Source organism: Neovison vison, chromosome 10 (genome assembly GCF_020171115.1).
Source record: "Neovison vison isolate M4711 chromosome 10, ASM_NN_V1, whole genome shotgun sequence".
Classification (NCBI taxonomy): Eukaryota; Metazoa; Chordata; class Mammalia; order Carnivora; family Mustelidae; genus Neogale; species Neogale vison.
Genome location: NC_058100.1, coordinates 35,824,581 through 35,837,190, shown reverse-complemented (window position 1 = coordinate 35,837,190; position 12,610 = coordinate 35,824,581). Strand labels below are relative to the sequence as shown.

General features: G+C 38.3%; 1 long non-coding RNA gene across 2 annotated transcripts in view; it reads right to left on the bottom strand.

Moving 5' to 3' along the window:
- Positions 1-12,610, bottom strand: part of LOC122918503 — a 487,166-nt gene that overhangs the window by 149,346 nt on the left and 325,210 nt on the right. The window lies entirely within an intron of this gene.

The following is a 12,610-nucleotide window of genomic DNA, read 5'->3' as shown; positions in this document are numbered from 1 at the left end:
GAAAATCTAATTTGATTCAGTCTCTAATGAGCTCAGTGACCTCGGACAAGTAATTTCCCATTTTTGGATCCTGCTTTCCTCTCTTTTTAAGTGACTATCTTGGAGTCTTGTGCTCACAGTGCCAACCGTGAATGTTCGTACTAAATGTCTAGGTACTGGCTGCTGTGAGTCAAGATGTCCAGCCTTCTCTCACCCTGTGTGGAATTTTGTTTTCTGAAAAGTCTTCCCTTAGCCTTCTTGACCACTCCTTCAAGAGCAATTCCAACTGTTACTTAGTACCTTTCTATTTAGAGGCTGGCATAAGGGATTCTAATCTTGATCCAAATCATAATTTGTTCTTAAGCATACTGGGCAGGTCCCCTATTTTAAGTTGTAATGTTGTAGTTAGTGCTTCTCTGGCTCTCAGGAAGTATTAATATTGATATTAATAATATAGCTAATAATAGTATTGATATTTACATGGAAATAAATAAAGATTTCAGAATTCACTACTAGTTCAAGTGCTAGAGTTTTTATTTATCCTCTCTTCCTTTTCTTTTCTTTCTTTTTTTTTTTTTAAAGTTTTATTTATTTTTAGGGGCACCTGGGTGGCTCAGTGGGTTAAGCCTCTGCCTTCGGCTCAGGTCATGATCTCAGGGTCCTGGGATCGAGCCCCGCATAGGGCTCTCTGCTCAGTGGGGAGCCTGCTTCCTCCTCTCTCTCTGCCTGCCTCTCTGCCTCCTTGTGATTGCTCTGTCAAATAAATAAATAAAATCTTTTAAAAAAGATTTATTTATTTTTAGAGAAAAAGAGTGAACGAGCGGGGGATGGGGAGTGGGGGGGAAAGGGCAGAGAGAGAAAATCTCAAGCAGACTCCCCACGGAGCTCAGAGTTCATCGCGGGGCTTGGTTTCATGACCCTGTGATCATGACGGGAGCCAAAATCAAAGGTTGGACACTTAACCAACTTGGGCACACAGGCACCCGTTCCTTTCCTTGTTCTGATCAGCTAATTCCCTGATGAGGGAAGGATAGGGCAAGTATTCTGATTTCCTGTCTGCCATCAGAGCTATGATCAGGGCATCGTCGAGCTGCCAAACTGCACTTCTGCTTTTTGTTCACTTCAAGTGAATGAAAACACTCACTTGAAGTCCTCAGGACTCCTCTTCATGGTTCAAAAGACCAATTCAAATACGACTCTACAATGAGGAATTCTTGCCTCATTTCCAAACCTGAGAAGATCTCTTAGAGTTACGTCCCCTTTCCTTAGTAGTAATTACATCCTAATTACTCTCCTTATCTGTAAAGTGGGGGATATGAACACATACCTTCTAGGTTATTCTGAATATGAGAATACCTAGTATATTGCCTGAAACATGGTTGTTCTCAATTCTCAATAACTCTTCATTTATAAAAGTCACTAACTCTACAAGGCAAAAAGTAAGTGCCAAACAAATAAAAGAATTACGGGGATTTAGGATGGAGAGATCACCGAAGCATAATGGAAGAGCCTTGTAGGATTTACACTGGAAAAGAGAGGAGAACATAGTTGGAGAAGAACAAGATGTGTAAAGGCCTAGTCGTAGGAATTCTCATGGTTTTCTGAGGACAAGGAGCTACCATGAAGGATATGGCTCTCATTCACCCATTTATTTGAGCGTATTCTATTTTTCCAGGGTAGGAATTTGTGTTTGGTCATGGTTGGAGATAGGATTAATGGGTGGTTTGAGGATAAAATATGGAAAGCATAAAGACAAAGCTAAGAATTTTGGATCATGTCCTACAAGGTTTTTGGATAAGAATTTATCATGGTTTGGGAAACAGAGTGAGCTCTTGTCAGTATCAGTTTTCATTTTGATCTGATTCATATGAGTACCTTACTTTCTTCAGTGAATAAAAGCTTCAAATTACTTTTATTAGAGGAAAATGAGAGAAAGAAACATCATAAGAGCTACATTTTTTTTAAAGATTTTATGTATTTATTTGACAGAGAGAGAGATCACAAGTAGGCAGAGAGGCAGGCAGAGAGAGAGGAGGAAGCAGGTTCCCTGCTGAGCAGAGAGCCCGATGTGGGACTCGATCCCAGGACCCTGAGATCATGACCTGAGCCGAAGGCAGCGGCTTAACCCACTGAGCCACCCAGGCGCCCCAAGAGCTACATTTTTAATACTTTTGGGAAAAGACATATAGAGAGCTTCTTATTAAACTCACTCTGAATGCTTAATAAAGACTACACAGGATGGTTTAAAAATATTAAATATTTTCTAAAAAGTAGTATTTTAAGATATCAATCTGAGATGTTATGAGCACTAAAATATAATCCCTGAGGATTTCAGTCACTCTGCCACATTTCTTTGTTTATATCTTAAATATACCCTGTTGCTCAAATTAAATTTTTGGCAGCACTTTGGAACTGCCTTTCATCTATCTATCTGTCCATCTATCATCTACCTATCTATAAATAATTTTCTTTCCCTGGCAGCAGTCTCAGTCACAGAATATGTGGGTGGCTAGCAACCTCTCTCTAGCATCCCTAATAACTAGCCATGGTGGCTGATTCAATCCATGATCCATGGGATCTCGACACAAAAGGATATTGATAAAATCTAAAAGTAATTGTTACTTAGGAGAGCTGACACATGAAATCTTTTAATGTTTTAATACCACCACTCCCCTCCCCTATCCAACAGAAGTTGGTCAGATGGTTGGTTTCAATCTTGAGGGCTGGGACGCAAAGCCCTTCAGCTTTGACTGGTGCCTGGGGGGGGCAATTAGGGCAGCATTCCATCCAAAATCAGGCAGGAAGTTGACATAGGAAGAGGATGCCAAACAGCCAGGATGTTCTAGCGTTCTGACTCAGTCCTTGAGAAATCTGAAACCATTGTGTATGGGGCACAGTGAAACACGGTCCTGACCAGCATTTTGGTTAATGGAACTGTTTGACTTTTTCATCTTTTTAGGGCCTATCTGTGGGATAAAATAGAGGACCTGAGAGCTGAAACACAGACTTAGAGCATTTAGGTTTTCTTGGAGTCATGCCAAAGCTGAGGAAATACTTTATTTTCATATACACTCTCTTTATTGCTGATGTGTATGAAAGACTTTTCATGTTCCTCCCGATTAAGCTGTCCTCACCTTTGGTTTTTGAAATTTTAAGATAAAACAAAAACAGTAAAAAAATTTAAAGAAGTAATCAACAAGAAGACTTGAGGGACAAGCAGGAAGTAATCTCTAAAGGTCATTTCAGTCCAGCTGTCTACTTTTATTTAGGGCGCACTATTAATAAAAACATATGTCACCTTAGAGATTATTAGGATTTGATAATCTATATCTTCACCTTATAATGAATTTTTTTTGATAATCTATATCTTCACCTTATAATCAATTTTAAGAGGTAACATTCTATACTCCTACAACCATTCCTTAAGGCAACATGAACCTTTCACTTTATAAAAATCTCTTCACTATTATGAATCAAGCAATAGTCAGTCAGTCAACTTGAATTAATTCTACTCCTACTCTATGCCAGGAGTTGTGCTAAGGACTTAATAATATTCTTTTCCTCATGAGAAATGAATAGAAGCTGTTATTCTCGATCTTCTTTTACTCTTCGGCCCCAGCCCTTGCTGTTATCGTGTCTATCACCCATTCTGCCTCTAACAAGCATGTATTATCCATACTGGAAATAGAAATACAAATATAAAACAGTTTGTTTCTGCTAAGTATTGAGTATAGTGTGTAGTATTAACTGGATTGCAGAGAAGCTAGAAGCCAAGATATCAGATAAAAAACTAAGGGTTGGTGACTGTAAAGGAAAAAAAGGGTTTGAAAAATAACAAAAAAATTAATCAGACCCTCGGACTGGTAGGATGTCAGTGGTAGGTAAAGGGAAAAATTAATTTGCTCATTCATTAAATGTGCTGTTTTGAGAGTCAGGAAGAAATAAGGAAAAGCAAGAAAACAAGCAAAAACAAGAAAACAAATTAGTGTGTTAGGAGGGGAAAAAAAGGAGGGGGCTTATCCACTTTACACAGGGAAGAGATCGCAATGAAAATATGTCATTTGGGGCACCTGGGTGGCTCAGTTGTTAAGCATCAACCTTTGGCTCAGGTCATGATCCCAGGATCCTTGGGATCCAGCCCTGCATCAGGCTCCCTGCTCAGCAGGAAGCCTGCTTCTCCCTCTCCCACTCCCCTTGCTTGTGTTCCTTCTCTCATTGTCTTTCTGTCAAATAAATAAATACAGTCTTAAAGAAAAGAAAGGAAAAGATGACATTTAACTCAAGATCTGAAAATTGGAAGAAACCAGCTGTTTGAAACCAGAAGTGTTAGCCAGGCCAATGAGGTGGGGGTGGATAGTGGGAAAAGGAAGTTAAAAAATACCACCTATGACCATGTGACCAATTTCAGAAATGAGGACTATAATACTTTTATTTCTTCCTTATTTTGATATGACTATGTTGATGTATATGACAATCAATTTGTTCTTTCTACTCTCCGTTCCTTTGCTATCTGTTAATGGTAGTTAACTTTACATCTTTTATTTTAAGTAATAGAATATCAAAGAGGGACTGTGACTCAGCTGAAAAAACAATGACCACCACCCAAAGATGGATGGGTGGGTGGATTTCGTATATCATCTTTGGGGGAGAACCAGCATGTTGTACAAGGGACAGCTGCATCATTGTGTGGAAGTATCATGTTGATGTTATCTTTATTCGGAAGTAAATTATGATAAAAGGATACTATGTGGACAAGGGGTGAACTGTTGTTCGGTTTGTGCCAGTACAAGTTAGCTAAGATAGAAGCATAATTCCTAGAATTCTTTTAACCCTAGAGTTACAGTGAGAAGTCTGCATGACATATATAAAGTGGAAATAGAGGAACCGCGATCTTTATACTCAAAAGCCTAGAATACAGTGTCAGGCACTGTGGCATCTCACAGTCATTGCTGTGGATCTGCGGACTCACTATGCTGCTGGGAGCAACACCAGAACCACAGTTCATCTTGCTCCTTCCAGATCTTCCAAGCTTCTCCAAGTCCTAAGGCCAGCATTTATGCAGCTCTGTGGTACAGGGATCTAATTTCTCCTGCAAGGCACTGTGTCTTCAAGGTTAGTGGTGCCTAGAGACAGATGTGTGTCCTGGCTTGTTTTCATGGGTTCAGTGTTCGAGAAAAAGTGACAGTATTGAGATTAGGCAAAGAAGATCCAACATGTAAGGTAACAGGAGTCCTCAAAAAAGAAAACTCATACAGAAAACAGAAGAAATGCTAAAACTATAATTTCAAGAAACTCTTCTGAAGTAAAGTTTTGAAATCACGTATTAAAATGCCTAATGCATAACCTTGGGAATTCTGACCCTGAATGACTGAATTTTTAAAAATTCCTGAACTTAAGATATTTAAAGAATTCAATAATTGTCTTGGCAAAAACCTTATCACCAGGCTAACACTCTATTACTTTCCTGTCTGCTACAACAAATTGCCACAAACTAATCAGCTTAAAACAACAGAAATTTATTCTCCTAGAGTTTTGGAGACCAGAAGTCTATAAAGAGTCTTAAAGGTCCAAAATGAAAATGTAACAAGGGCTGGGTCCTTCTGGAAGCTCTCAGGGAGAACCATTTCTTTGCCAGCTTTTAGAGGCTCTTCTCATTCCTTGGTTAATAGTCCCATACCACCTCACCTTTTCTCCCCTTGCTTCAACAGTCACATCGTTTTCTTTCCTTTCTATAGTCTGCCTCTGGCCCCATCTCATAAGGATTCTTGTGAATACATTTAGGGCCTCTTTGGATAATCCAGGATAATGTCCGTATTTGAAGTTCCTTAACTTAATCAAATCTGCACCATCTCTTTCCACATATAAGGTAAGAGTCCCAGGTCCCAGTTATTAGTTATTATATGGATATCTTTTGGGCAGGAGGCATTATGCAGACTTCCACAAACACTTTAGCCAGAAGAAAATAGAAAATGTATTTAAAATACCCAAAGGAAAAATAAATACGAGCCAAGGATTTTTATATCCAGCAAAACTGATATTCAAGCACAGTGGGCATGGATCAATTGCCGTTTCCAATTTTTAAGAACTCAGAAAATCTTGTTACTATAAGCTCTTCATGAAGAATCAATTAGAAAATGAGCTCCAGACAACTGAGTACACAGACACGGACCTAAGGACTTGTGGTGATCATGCAACACCTGGTTTCTACAAAAACAAGGCTTACAAAGAAGAGATTATAGTAGATAATGGTTGTATCCTTTGACAATGTAGGTATATTATAATTTTAAAATAGGCAGGGGAGGGGGCACCTGGGTGGCTCAGTGGGTTAAATAAAATCTTTAAAATAGGCAGAGGAGAATGAGGAGGATATTTAAAAAACATCTTTTAAGCTGTTCTGACTAATTGTATTAATGGTAGTTATATATTAGAATTGCTATTCTGAAACTGTTGTGTATGATGTGGAATAAAGTAAATGTATAATAATGATTCAAGGCTCAGCTTGGAGAAAATTCCTGCATAAGGCCTTTTTAAATTCTACTAGGCAGAAGAAAGCTTTCCCTCTCTCTGAATTCTCATTTTAAAATTCTTTTATGACCTTATTATTTTCATGATGATGAGTTTCTGTACTTGGCAGAGTGCTAAGCATATCAAGTTGGCCAGTAAATATTTTTGTGAATAAATTATCTTGAAGAAACTTATTAGGTACAGAGGTAAAACAGAGATATCGCTAATAAAACTCTTATACTGGATCCACATTTCTTTTTTCCCAAAGTGATGCAGTATCTGAAAGATAAAGTATCTTCATTAGTAATGTCTCCTCATTAAATAGTTAAAAGTTCCTTCTACAAATCCAGGTCCTGCCCCCTGGTAAATGTTTTGTTTTGTTTTGTTTTGTTGGGTCCAAATTGGTAGCATGGAAATAGTTCCCCAGGGACCCATAATTTTACTGTTTTCTGAAGGTAGTTACTCTCTATGGATACAATTGATTAGATAAACATCATAAGCCATAATTATCTACTCACAAAAAAGCAATTACACCATTACTAATTACCCACTCACAACTTCCTTGTATACAGATCAAGATACCTTGTACAAGATATAAGGAAGCTGTAGGATTTATTCTGAGTCTCTACCCTAGCCATGTGCTTATAAGCAGAAGACATTTGTAAGATGAAGCTTTACCAGCTGGTCTTAAACAAACAAAAACAAACAAACAAACAAACAAAAACAACCCCAAAGATTAAAAACAAAAAACCAACCAACCAAACAAAAAAATCCCCCAAAACAAATAAAAAAAAACCCACATGACTTTCTTCTAGCTTGGCAGGTTGTCTGTTAATGTGGTGTCAGCTGGTAACATAACTCATATACTATCCAGTAGGGGTCTTCCTGGAAGAGGAATCAAATCTAGCTGAGGAGCCTGGAGAAAAATACAATGTCCCAAGGAAAGCACAAACATGCAGACAGATGTGTCTAGATTTATATTCCACAAGAATGCCTGCATTTTTTTTCCATAAAGTTAAATAATACAGGAAATATTTTCAGATTACAGAAAGTCATGCTCTTCATAAAACTTTTGCCAGAAATTCTCAAGTGGCTAAGTGTGGTTATGTGTGCCATAACTTCCTAAGTAATAGCTTCCTTTGGTTTGGCGTGCTAGATGGATCTTAGGAGCATCAACAAAAAGAATGATGAAGTGCAAGTGAGGGGAAAGGAAAAATAAAGCAGGCATGGAAGGGACAAGAAATCAAAGAAGAGACAATATGTTTCTTTCAAGAGCATAGGTTTACACTATTGGCTTATTAAACTTAAGGATATATAAAATTCAATTTATTTGAACAAGTATTTGTTCAATTTTTTTTTTCATCAGGTGCGTGACACTGTGCTAGGTGTTCTGAGGAATCTGAGCAGAAAAGAAGTAGAAGGTTCAGAATAATATGATTGGTATAAACCCAATACTTGTACTCAATGGAGGCTAGAGTTCAAATTGAGACTTTAACATCCCTTATCAGCTGAGTCCTTTGGCTGATTACTTACTTGTATGGCCCCTACTTACTGCCTTCCTTGCTCCACCATCATACAGGTAAGGGATAACGAAACCTATTCCACTGGATTGTTGAGAGGATTAAATAAAGCCGTTCATGACATTTTCAAGATGTTTAATAATCTTTAGTTGCCACTAGTAGAAACCACAACCCCTGTACTGTAGGATAGCAATTCACAGAAACAAAAGACATAAAAGCCTCTAAAAGAAGTAGAGAAATATAAAAATGTGTATGGAGTTTCAAGAAAGAGGCAAGATTAAATGGAATATTTTGGACTATTAGCAAATGGTGAAGACTTTTTGATCTGTATGAAGTGGTAAACCTGTAGGCTTTTTTTTTTTTTTTTTAAGATTTTATTTATTTATTTGACAGAGAGAAATTACAAGTAGATGGAGAGGCAGGCAGAGAGAGAGAGAGAGAGAGAGAGAGAGAGAGGGAAGCAGGCTCCCTGCTGAGCAGAGAGCCCGACACGGGACTCGATCCCAGGACCCTGAGATCATGACCTGAGCCGAAGGCAGCGGCCTAACCCACTGAGCCACCCAGGCGCCCCAGGCTTTTGTTTTATTATTGAAAATTCTACAGTCTTAAAAAAGTTTTTTAAAAAAGTCAGCCATACCATTTTACAGGTGAGAAATGTAAGGTTTGCAAGAGCAGAGACTACTAGCTAATCAACAAAATTGTTTCCTCTTCTTTCTGGGACTCCCAGCTTCTCTTGCCGTCAGTAGGGGTCATGCAACTGAATTCTACTCGATGAAATGTGAGTCATAACCCCTCCTGCTTGCAATTATCCGTGCTCTTCTCCTATCTACTGGTGGATATTAACCTCCAGGGCAACTTTGAAGCCTTCCACAACCTGTGGAATTGTGACAAACTTCATGGAATAAAGCCTGTTTTCCTTCTCTTTGTCACCAATCAGAAAACACCTATTTCATCTACAAAGCCAGCAATTTCCAGTATTTTATGTCATTGAAATCTGGGGATTTTTTTCTTTTACAGTAAGCAGGATTGCTCAACTGAAACACTTGGAGAAAATAAGAGACTGATTATATAGAGAACCACTCACAAAGCCAAATTTAAAACCTCAGAGCATCAAGGAACCAGTAGAGAATGCTAGAGACAGGTGAAATTTTAGAGACCATACTCACATTCTAGTAGAGAAGCAGCCATATTTAAGGGTAAAAGGTATCATCAGCGCTGCCACCAGTTCCATTATCGTGATCACTGCCATAGTTCCGCACACAACAGTCTGTGCAGTGGCTAGGAATGGGCTATGGGGCCAGACGACTCGTGTGAATCCTGGTTTACTATTCACTAGCTGTGTGCCTTGCACAAGATCCTGAACTATTCCAGGCCCGTTTATCCTTAAAATAGGAATGAGGATATTGATATTTATTTCACAGAGTCACTGATGGTATTGTTATTTCAAATATGTGAAGCATTTAGAAGAGTGTCTGGCACATAATAAACACTAATTATGTAAAGCTGTTATTATGGTTTTAGGATGAGTCAAGACACTGGGGAAAGTATGAAGCCTTTGAGACTTCATTTTGTTGTCATCTTTCCTTGTCTATGTGTCTACAAACATGGTCATGGGTAGCTGAAAATGAATATTTTGACTCTGTGTGGCTGATGGCTTTTAAACATGAAGTAGAACTAACCTTCTGATTCTTAACTTGTATAGGGGATAATGAGTATTCATTTTATTATTGTCTTCCAAAATGTTCGCATACATATATACTATTTTGCATGCATAAATATTTTATCAAAAACAGGATTTATGGGGACACCTGGGTGGCTTAGTGGGTTAAGCCTGGTTATGCCTCTGCCTTCGGTTCAAGTCATGATCTCGGGGTCCTGGGATCAAGCCCGCCTCGGGCTCTCTGCTCAGCAGGGAGCCTGCTTCCCCCCTCTCTCTCTCTGCCTGCCTCTCTGCCTACTTGTGATCTCTGTCAAATAAATAAATAAAATCTTTTTTAAAAACGTGATTTATGGAGTCCGATTTATGAATTTATGGAAAATTATATAAATATATTGCAAATGTAATAAGAATCAGCTTTTCAATACATTTTTAAACCTTTCTTTTCTTTAAAGATTTTATTTATTTGTCAGAGAAAGAGAGAGAGAGAGAGTGAGAGCATGAGCAGGGGAAATGGCAGGCTGAATCAATTAGATTCAAGCTCCCTGCTGAGCAAGGAGCCCAATGTGGGACTCGATCCCAGGACCCTGGGATCATGGCCTGAGCTGAAGGCAGATGCTTAACCGGCTGAGCCACCAGGAGTCCCTACTTTTTTTTTTTCTTTTTTTAAATTAAGTAGTTTCTGTACACAATGTGGGGCTTGAGCTTATTATCCCAATATCAAGAGTTTCCTGCTTTACTAATTGAGCCAGACAGGTGCTCCACAAGTCCTGAATTTTTCCAATGAACCCAACTTTAATATGTGGTATTTTTGTATGCCAAACTGAGGTCTTGTCCTTTGTATACATGGTAATGTCGATTTTATGACTACTGTTAAAATACATTTGCTATATTAGAGTTCATAAGATTATTTCAAATAGAAAAAAAATGAATTTTTAATATTTAAAAAATAATAGGACAAGCACTCTGATTACCCCAGTTATAGCATAACATCCCAAAGAGCTAAGTTAAAAATGCAATGTTGGCTTGCTTTGCTCAGAAGAATGAGGCTATGTGGGGATAAGTCATATCAGATACAATGGTAAGTAGGTGAGATTTGTCTTTGATGTCAATAGGATTCTTATCTTTACTCCTTTATGCTCCTGGTTTCCTCCTGGTCTCACCTTCTGTCCTTATCAAATCCCACTTTTTGGCCACCATGACCTATTGCCTGGTTTTATTTAACATCTTCCTAACATTTGGTCACTAATCATATCCTCTTCAATCCTATCTCTACCCCACATTCAAGAGGCCCTTTTAAAGAAACAAAATTTGAGGGGCACCGGGGTGGCTCAGTGGGTTAAGCCTCTGCCTTTGGCTCAGGTCATGATCCCATGGGATCGAGCCCCAGCATCAGGCTCTCTGCTTCCCCTTTTCTCTCTGCCTGCCCCTCTGCCTACTTGTGACCTCCGTATGTCAAATAAATAAATAAAATCTTAAAAAAAAAAAGAAAATACAAAATTTGACCATGTCACTCCTTGACTTGAAATTCTTGGATGACTCCATTGCCTTCAGGTAGAGTTAAGATGGTATGGCAAAGCAAAGATCATTAGTTGCCTTTAATATCTTTTTTTTTCTTTCTTCCTTACTAATAGACCCCAATTTTATTAGGGAGAATTGTGCTCAGCTAAGAAACCGTACGTCCTAGCACCCCTTGCATATAGAAAGGAACATTGGACAAAGTTCTGGTTAATGGAATAAAAGCCAAAGTTTCAAGTGTAACATTGAGAAAAGGAACTGACTTGGAGGGACTGTAACCAGTTGTTTTTCTCTTCTTCCATCTCCTTGGAGGAAATGGTGGCTCAAGTTGAAGTGGCCATTTTGAGACCTTGAAATGGTCTTACGGAGATGAGTCTTCACTAAAGATTAAAGAACTGAAAGCAAAAATGAGCTGAAATCTTAAATGGTTTCCCCATCATGGAGATAATTTGTACTGCCTCTTCCTGGATTTGTTGTACATGAGAGAAAAATAACCCCATGTCTTATTTAAACCATTGTTTGGTGACTTCCATGTCTTACAGCCATATACAACTTCTAAATGGTGTATGTGACTTCAAGGTCTAGTGTCTACCTATCTCTTCAGCCCTATATAGCATATCTACCTACTTTTGCCCTCAATCCTCAAAGACCTATATCTCAAACAGAATAAATTACTTTCAGTTCCTTAAACTGGTTGCTCTATTCTGCTTAAAATACTGTCTTTCCTCTCTTTGATTAGTTTAATGTCTACCTTCTCTCCAGTTTTAATTATTACTTATTCCAGGAAGACTTCCTTTTCATTCATTAAATCCCATATTTTCTATCTTGTCTGTTATCAAGTGTAATGGATAAATTACTTCTATGCTTCCTTTACTTCCTTTACTAGTATATTTCCTTTACTTCCTTTACAATAGGTTCAGTGAAAGCAGTAGCTTTGTTAAGTGTACAGTTTTAGCTTTAACATCCAGCAGCAATTCAGGCATCTTAGAGCCAGTTGGTAAATGTATGGTGATTGGTGAATGAATAATGAATAAATTAGTGGTTAAATTCACACCAAAATGAAAATCATGGGTTTATTCAAATGAGCTACTAACAGGGCTATTTTGCCTATAAAAAGAGGTCAGAATGTATCTTCTCTGAAAGCGATGGATGGTCCTTTATGCTTTCCCAATATCACATGACATAGCCTCCTGCTCCACAGGAGGAAGAAAAGATGGTAGATTTCCACTTTTGTCTATGATTTGCCATTATCAATATGTACTCCTCCACTTCCTCCTCCTCCTCCCCTTCCTCCTTCTCCATCCCACATATCATGGCTTAGAGGAAGAGTAAATCAAGGATGAATATTTCTTCAGAGAAAACATCATCTCTATTTTAAACCAAACAAAATCCAAGGAGTCAGTTTGGCTTTTTTGAGGTTGAATAATGGGTT